This window comes from Palaemon carinicauda, chromosome 29, assembly GCF_036898095.1.
Source record: "Palaemon carinicauda isolate YSFRI2023 chromosome 29, ASM3689809v2, whole genome shotgun sequence".
Lineage (NCBI taxonomy): Eukaryota > Metazoa > Arthropoda > Malacostraca > Decapoda > Palaemonidae > Palaemon > Palaemon carinicauda.
The window spans coordinates 91,496,589-91,506,598 of NC_090753.1; positions in this window are offsets into that span (position 1 = coordinate 91,496,589).

Sequence of the window (10,010 nt, forward strand, 5' to 3'; positions counted from 1 at the left end):
AATTCTGGTATTTTCTTTTTTTTATTGTTACACGACTTTCCAAGTTTACCTAATAATCGTTTAGAATATCCGATAATATATATATTTATATATATATATATATATATATATATATATATATATATATATATATATATATATATATGTATATATATATATATATATATATATGTATATATATGCATATATATACGTATACATATGTATATATATATATACTTTATATATATATATATATATATATATATATATATATATATATATAAAACATCAAAGCTACCCATACTAGGTTGGTTAGCTGTGAGCCATCAGACGAAGATCTCCCAACATCACCAATCCCCTCTGGCCAGCGTGGTGATAAAATCCAGCCAAATGCAAGACAGGAATAATGACATGTCTGAGGCCTTTGTCCTGCAGCTGACTAGAAACGGTTGCATATTATATATATATATATATATATATATATATATATATATATATATATATATATATATATATATATATATATATATAAATATATATATATATACATATATTTATATATTTATATATATATATATATGTATATATATATTTATATATATTTATATATTTATATATATATATATGTATATATATATATATATATATATATATATATTTATATATTTATATATATATATATGTATATATATATATATATATATATATTTATATATATATATATATATATATATATATATATATATATATATATATATATATTTATATATATATATATATGTATATATATATATATATATATATATATATATATATATATATACATGTACATATACATACAAAACTGAAGCTTTCAATTTGTTTAAAATGCAAAATTGAAATGGTTGGGAAATCTGATTTTTTTTTTTTTAAATCTTTTCATCAACAAAAACAAACGAATATTTTTCCTACATATGAATTGCAAATATGAGCTTAATAAATAATTATTGCTTCAGGTTGAATTCTAGAACTGTGGCGGGATGTTGCACAAACAACCCCCACACCCTTGAATCACACTAAACAGACAATTGTCTCCTCAACACAAACTTTCCCCTTACGTTATCTAAAACCAGACTCTTTAACAGAAGGTAAAAAAAACTAAACATAACCTTAAAACTATATTTCCTAACACTAAAACCAAACACTTAATACTAAAAATCACCAACCATATTCCATAACCAAAAAATAATCACAACTCAGTAATACAATCTTAACTTAACACAAAATAAACATTAATTAGAAAAAACTTCTGCAATCAAATAAACCCTAACAAAACTTAAAAGCTAAAATATACCACAACCACAAACATAAACAGAAATATTTTATATATTTCTGAGTGGACACCTTCGTCCACACAAGGGCCAACAGTCTTTTAAAGGCAACTACCACAGCTTTGTGGTCAACAATCCACTGTGTGGCAAATTGCCACCACTGCCTCCCTAATTGGGGTCCTGGATGTCATCATCATCATCATCCGAAAATTCCTTCTTACAGCCAAGTCGTTACCAATTAAATCCAAATCTAAAATAGCAGTCAGTTCCAAGTCCCTTATAACAAGCCAGGTCATCAATCAATGTTCAAAATATCTCTCTCAAAGGAGGAATCGCAGCTTTGAAAATCAAAAAACACTTCCACGCTGGTCGAAAATATATAAAGAGTTATCTAGCACTCACACAACTGCCTTAAGCTGCAGTCAAATAAAAAAACATTCGCTCCGAAACATTCACCACTGTCGTAACCTAACTAAAAAATGTAAACAAACAATCTCATTTGTACCAACAGTCTTTCTCACCACCAACGATCATTCTCTAACTACCACTTGCTCTTCGGCGCGCACCGCAGTCACACAAACACACACATAAACACACACACACTCTCGCGCGATCTAGCAAAACTAAAGCAAATGAAATTCTCTCTCTCTCTCTCTCTCTCTCTCTCTCTCTCTCTCTCTCTCTCTCTCTCTCTCTCTCTCTGGATTTGGCAAAAACAAAAAATAAAAATAAAGTAAAAATAAATCCTCCACATTCCTCCCCCCTTACTTTGCCAAATCCTTCTCACACAACACTTACATTATTTTTTTCATAACCCAGTCGCAGTCGGGAACGGGACCTCTACTCCGAGTAACTGGGCCTCCATATACTCTCTCATTCACTTCTTCCTTATCACAATCATTCGCTACATTAACACTATTCCTATCTAAATCCCTATCATCTAATATATCATGTACAATCATATCTACCTCGTTCACATCTGGCCCTATAAATACACTCATTTCTGTAAACAGTTCATCCATTTCATCAAAAACATTCTCAATTTTAGTAAAAGATTCATTCATACTACTAATCATTCTCCTATCTCTCACTCTCGCATTCGTCATCCTTTCTTTTACATCACCTAAGGAAAAGCCACACACACTATAGGTATCATTCATACTCAGCCATGATTCATCTGTATTAACACATTTATCTTCCATACACACTTGCACATTTACACCCTTGTCATACTTATTTCTATTCTCACTTTTACTTCTAAAATTTCCCCTTCTTTCATCTTTACTTAAAGCTCTTGTATTCTTCCTTTTCTTATATTCTACTAACACTAACTGTTTACCTTCCAGACCTAAGTCCTCATACATACTAGGTTCACCCTTGTTCCTTTTCAACCATTTACTCATCCCATTCTCTTGGATATACTCAGGTACCTCTTTCCATTTACGCAACTGGTTGTGGTGGGCCCTAATTTTTTCCCCAATACCACCCACACACAACTTACCCAAAACGTAACTTAATCCACTCGAACCAACTTCTAACACCTCATAGGGACCTTCAAATTTATCACGCACCTTATTTACATTCATTCTACCCTTTTCAATTACTTCTTTCATCACTCTTTCACCAACTTTAAAGCTTTCAAACCTCTTATTTGCTTTCCTCCACACATCTCTATCATCCTCCGACACACCCAACCTCGGTCTTATTATCTTTTCAAAATTTAACACAAACTTACATGGAGACATACCCGTACTCTTATGCACTGTTGCATTGTAAGCCCACAACGCTCTACCAACATACAAATCCCAATCATTACCACATGTACTCATCATTCGCAAAATTTCAGTTAATGTTCTTACAGTCCTTTCAGCCAACCCATTCGCACTTGGCATATAAGGAGTCGAATACACATGTTCAATACCCCATTCTCTTAACATCTGCTCAAACTCCCATCCAACAAACTCAGGGCCATTATCACTTAACATTCTCACAGGCTTACACACACACATCGGCAACATCACTTGACCAACCATTCTTGCAACAGTCTCGCTCCGTTTATCCTTGATGGGTATTGCATAGGTAAATTTACTCATGTGATCAACCATAACAATCATTCCCACATGTCTTCTCGCAGTCACAGGCAACGAAACACAATCAATCACAAACATCTCAAATGGTTCTTTCATACGTAATCTCAAAACAGGCGGATTAGCATGCACTCTCTGATACTTCCCTTTCTGGCAATCTTCACACGTAGTCGCTACATCCTTACATATCTGACTCAACCCAGGTGTAAACAATCTCTCACGCATGCATTCCCATAATTTATTCTTACCCATATGCCCATATCTGTCATGCACTAACATACACATACTTACTGCTGCATGCATTGGAAACACAGGAACATATATATCTTCATCCATTCCTTTATGTAGAAAATAAACAATATTCTTACACACAATAAGTCTCTTACTAACTTTCTTATACACCTCTAAATCAGACGACCATTCTTCTACCTCAATACTATTCAACATATATTCACGTAACCTTTTAATTTCCTCACATTCATCTTGCATTTCTTCCACCTCCTCTTTAGTCAGTAGATCATCCTCACTCCTCGTAATATCAACCATGCCAACAAAATTCGCCATAAATACACTATTATCTTCTATCACAACTACTTCACATCCATTTTTCAGAAGCAAACCACTACCAATATCAACTGATAAATCATGCAATCTTAAAAAGTCAATTCCTATCAAAAAAACAACTAGGCATCTCATTCTCTCCCATTACAATAAAATTATGTTCCACCTCCATACTTCCCAGTTTTACTTTCAAACGCACTTCTTCCCAAACTAGCAAACTTCCTTTACCTATCCCATGAATTCTCACACTCGTACATTGCCTTTTCACTTCCCAATTGTACCGCTCTATTTCCTTGATAACAGACATATTCACTAATGACACTTGCGCACCTGTATCAATTAAACTACAGTATTCATTCTCATTTATACCCACATACGTCATCATTCTTCCTTTTACACCATGCATACAAATGTTTACTCTCCTATCAATAGGGTCATCCTTATCACACCCATGGTCATCTTCGCTATCTTCCATGCTCATACCACTCGGATTCAAGTCACTCAGACAATCCTCCTCCTTACTCAACAACTTGCAACATCTTTCATTACATTGTAACCTCAATATATACTCCCTTTCAATCTCTTTATTTGCTCGGTACTGCATCGGACGATTCCACCCAAAATACAAATAAACAGTGACACCATATAACATACTTACTACCAACAATACTTTTGATAACAATTCACCCTCAAGCATACTATCCTCCTCCTTATATGCCATTTCTTTCGATACTTCATTCCTAACACTCATTCTAAGCTCATCTATACTAGCAGGTATATCCCTATTCAAACCCTTCAATTTAACCTTATTTAACCCACACAAAATACATTTATACACCATGTCATCCCCTTCAAAACTTTGTACCACCATTAAATCTTCCGGCAACCTTTCAAAATTACTATCATTCTCGCTACTCTCTTCTATCTTACCATGCATTCTTGACATCGCATCTGCTATCACGTTCTTACTCCCAGGTACATATTCTAGCTTAAAGTCAAATTCATTCAAATCCTCTATTGTCCTCGCAACTCTAGCATTCACAGACTCTTTCCTAATCATGTACACTAGGGGCTGATGGTCAGTACGCACAATAAATTTCACACCATACAAAAATACCTTCAACGCTTTCACGCAAAACCTTATCGCAGCCAACTCCCTTTCAATCGTGGAATACTTTCGCTCAGCCTTATTAAATGCTTTACTTACATACGCTATCACTCTCAACTGTTCATCTCCGTTTATTCTTTGCATTTGAACCAAGCAACCGCCCATACTAATCCCACTAGCATCCGTATATAACTCTAGCATACTCGCATGTTCACTATAATCGGGAAAAGCCAAAGTGATGTCTCTCGCAGCCTCTTCTTTCAAGTTTTCAAATGCTTCAATCATACGCTCATCCCATTTCAGTCTTGTACTATTTCTCTTACCTGTCCACTCATTCAAAGGCTTCCCTATTCCCGAACAATCTCTGACAAACTTCCGACCAAATTCAATTAACCCAAGAAACCCTCTCAACTCACGCACCGTATGAGGACGTGGAAACTCTCTCACCTTACTCACAAACTTTTCACTCTTCCTTATACCCGATTCACTCACCACATGCCCAAGAAATTCCACCTCCCCGGCCAACCATGTACACTTTTCAAGCTTAACTTTCACCCCAACTTCTATCAACCGTTCTAATACTGCTTCAAGCAACTGCATGTGTTCCTCAACTGTCTCACTAGCAATCAAAATATCATCAATAAAAACAGTCACCTTCTGTCTATCAAACCCAGCCAAAACTACATTCATCGCCCTCTGGAAGGCAGCAGGCGCATTAGCAAGGCCAAAACTTAATCTTTTAAACTGATAATGACAATTTCTACTTGAAAATGCCGTAATGGGCCTGCTCCCCTCTGCCAGAGGCATCTGGTAATAGCCCCTAACTAAATCTAACTTTGTAAAAACTTTCATACCATGCATCTTATACACACAGTCAGACACTACATTCATCGGAAAACGTTCTTTAACAGTTACTTCATTCACCTTCCTATAATCAATACACATCCGTAAACTTCCATCCGGCTTTCTTACAGGTACAATAGGGCTATTCCAGGCACTCTCACTCCTTTCTATTACACCCATTTGCTCTAACTCCTGGCACTGCTCTTCTATTTCTCTGGCAATAGGCGGAGAAAAATGTCGGGGACGCTGATATATGGGGGTATCATTACTAAGAACTATCTTAAATTCAGGCAGCTTTGATCCCCCACAATCCTCGTCACCGCGACTCAAAACTCTCCGTCTATCCCATAACATCCTATACAATTGTTCCCTTTCCCCCTCACTTATATTCTCATCTACATTAATTCTTTCTTTCAAACTTTCATAGTCCCAATCGTCATCCGGCTTTATCTTACCCGTCATAACCCGTCTCAATTTAACATACCTTTCATCCTCTACATTGACCAACGTATACATACATCCCATGCAATCACCCTCACGTATACCCCGTATTCTCTTCCTCCTTACAGTCGGCAACAAGCTCACATACACCTTCGGCTCCTGCAAATTCAAAATACCATCATACACATGCACACTTGCTTTCACCAAATTACTTGCTTCCGAACCTTCCACTACATATTCACAATTGTCACTATTGGCAATTCCCAGACTATTCGGCCATGCAACTTTTACACTGACAACCTCACTCGCATCTTTTGACAATTTAACACCTTCTTTTGCTATTAACGGCACACCTTTCCATACCTTCGTACATACACTACCATCTTCATTCAAATAAAATTCCCCACAAAATTTACCCTTAACTTTCATCTCTATCATATTTACATTAGGATGTACAATCATACCGCATTTTTTCAAGAAGTTATAACCTAACAACACATCGTATTTGTCATTTACTCCCTCAACCACATAAAAATCATTATCTTCCATCATCAGCCCCCCAATCATGACATTTTCACGTAACTTTCCTTGCACAGACATACTTAAATTACCGATACCCTTCACTTCACCTTTACACCCCCTAAATTCACACACATCCCTTACCTTATCGTATGCATTCCTAAACATTAAATTGACACCACAACCAGTATCAATCAGACCAACTAGCTCTATTCCATTAAACTTTACTTTTGCACTCATGCAGTCATAAGCTCTTTCGCCCATCACGTCTTCATGTAGTAAACCTTCACGAACATGCATCACATTCACTCCGCACACACTCGAGGACTCACCCAGCTGAACCCTCTTACACTCTAGTTTCCCGAACATCCTGGCTGATTTACTCCCTTCTTCCTACATACCCTAGCTACATGCCCATCTGCACCACATTCAGTACACTTACCCCGTGGCTCCTTGCACATTCTAGCATAATGACCATCCTTACCACAATTACCGCAAATCACATTTGTACGATTACTCCGACATCCACTCGCTATGTGCCCTGTCATACCACACCGATAACATTTTACCCCTTTCTCTTTCGTGCACTCGCTAATTCTATGCCCTACCTCACCACATCCAAAACAAGCACCAAGAGCCCATCTACATTCATTCTTCTTATGTCCTACTTTCCCACATCTATAACACTTCTCTTCACGGATACAACTACCTGACCTATCTTGCGGCGCACTAGCACTCCTATCCCTCCAAACCTGATTCCCTTGCCTAAACCCTTCATTTGTCCTTACAGGTATTCCCACATTACTCGTCCTAACACTCCTATCTACTACACTATCAGCTACCCTCATCGGCCCTCTCATAACAGCATCTCTAAAACTAACAAATTCTGGCACACTTTCCTCCATTCCAGTTCTTACACTCACAGATTTACTTTCTTTCATACACCTATCCAACTCGTAATCCTCAACTATCTCTAAAATATCATCCCATGTCAATCTTTCTTTCGTCCACCTCATTTTCTCCTTCCGTTTCAAATTAACAAACTCAGCAACATTCTCGGGTACAGTAGCCAAAAACTTCCTCATTAACTCCTTATTCTCATTTATGCCTTCATCCCCATACTTCTTCCTAGCTAACGTTTCCAACCTACATACGTACATTGATATAGCTTCTCCTGCATTCATCCTTGCCTCATCAAAATCATTCTTACGCTTATACTTAACACTCCCCTTTCATACGTTTTACCTGCTCAATTATTCTCGTTTTCACACTTTCATAATCAACGTCCCCTACACTCATTATCACTCCATACATCGTCAACAAATACCCAGTCAAATATTCTCCTAACTCCCTAGCCCAAACTCTTTTACTATCACCATACTTATCCTGACAATACCTCTCATACTCCTTGAAAAAATCATATACATCCCTACTGCTATGCTCATTGAACCTTTCACACCGAGGTACCTCTCTCATAAACACAGTCTTACACACATCACGTTCATTCTCACTGCTATCATCACTGTCTACTCCCTTGTTACCTTCTTCCTCATTCGAATATAATGAATCCACTTCCACACTTAAATTCCTATCCTTAACCATTCCCTTCTTACCCTTTTTCTTACTTACCACTTTCACCCATTCACGATCGTCCTTGCTATCAGCCTGATACTTTTTCTTCTCTTTCTTCACATCACTTTTACCTTTCCTTTCATCTTTCCTCTCACCTTTCTGTTCATTCTTACTATGCCTAATTCCCTTATCTTCAATATCACCATCACTATTACTACTATCACTATCACTTCCTTTCCCATTATCATTTACCTTAGCCTTCTCTTCCACTATCAACCCATTACCCGAAGCTGAGGACACTCCTCCGACTGCACCTTCACCCATTAAAGTTTTCATCATCCCCATTACTTGTCCCATCATATCTTCCATTCGTTTCTCCATTCGTTCCTCATTCTCTTTCATCCTCATCTCAAAACATTCTTCCACTTTCTCTACAGTTCCCTTCAACTCCCTAAGCTCCTTCTGCATCGCCTCATTCTCCCAGTTCAACCTCTCATTCTCTACTAGCAACCTCTCTTTCTCAACAATCAACATCTGCTCCCGTTCTTTATAATGCCGCAATTCCTCCTCCAAAGCCTTTAATTTACCTTCCATTGTCGTTAACCTTAAATCTAAATCCTAAATATAACCTTTGTGAAAGAGTCTGGTTCAATCCCACCTCGACTGTCCCTGTTCGGGCGCCAAAATAATGTGGCGGGATGTTGCACAAACAACCCCCACACCCTTGAATCACACTAAACAGACAATTGTCTCCTCAACACAAACTTTCCCCTTACGTTATCTAAAACCAGACTCTTTAACAGAAGGTAAAAAAAACTAAACATAACCTTAAAACTATATTTCCTAACACTAAAACCAAACACTTAATACTAAAAATCACCAACCATATTCCATAACCAAAAAATAATCACAACTCAGTAATACAATCTTAACTTAACACAAAATAAACATTAATTAGAAAAAACTTCTGCAATCAAATAAACCCTAACAAAACTTAAAAGCTAAAATATACCACAACCACAAACATAAACAGAAATATTTTATATATTTCTGAGTGGACACCTTCGTCCACACAAGGGCCAACAGTCTTTTAAAGGCAACTACCACAGCTTTGTGGTCAACAATCCACTGTGTGGCAAATTGCCACCACTGCCTCCCTAATTGGGGTCCTGGATGTCATCATCATCATCATCCGAAAATTCCTTCTTACAGCCAAGTCGTTACCAATTAAATCCAAATCTAAAATAGCAGTCAGTTCCAAGTCCCTTATAACAAGCCAGGTCATCAATCAATGTTCAAAATATCTCTCTCAAAGGAGGAATCGCAGCTTTGAAAATCAAAAAACACTTCCACGCTGGTCGAAAATATATAAAGAGTTATCTAGCACTCACACAACTGCCTTAAGCTGCAGTCAAATAAAAAAACATTCGCTCCGAAACATTCACCACTGTCGTAACCTAACTAAAAAATGTAAACAAACAATCTCATTTGTACCAACAGTCTTTCTCACCACCAACGATCATTCTCTAACTACCACTTGCTCTTCGGCGCGCACCGCAGTCACACAAACACACAAAAAAAACACAC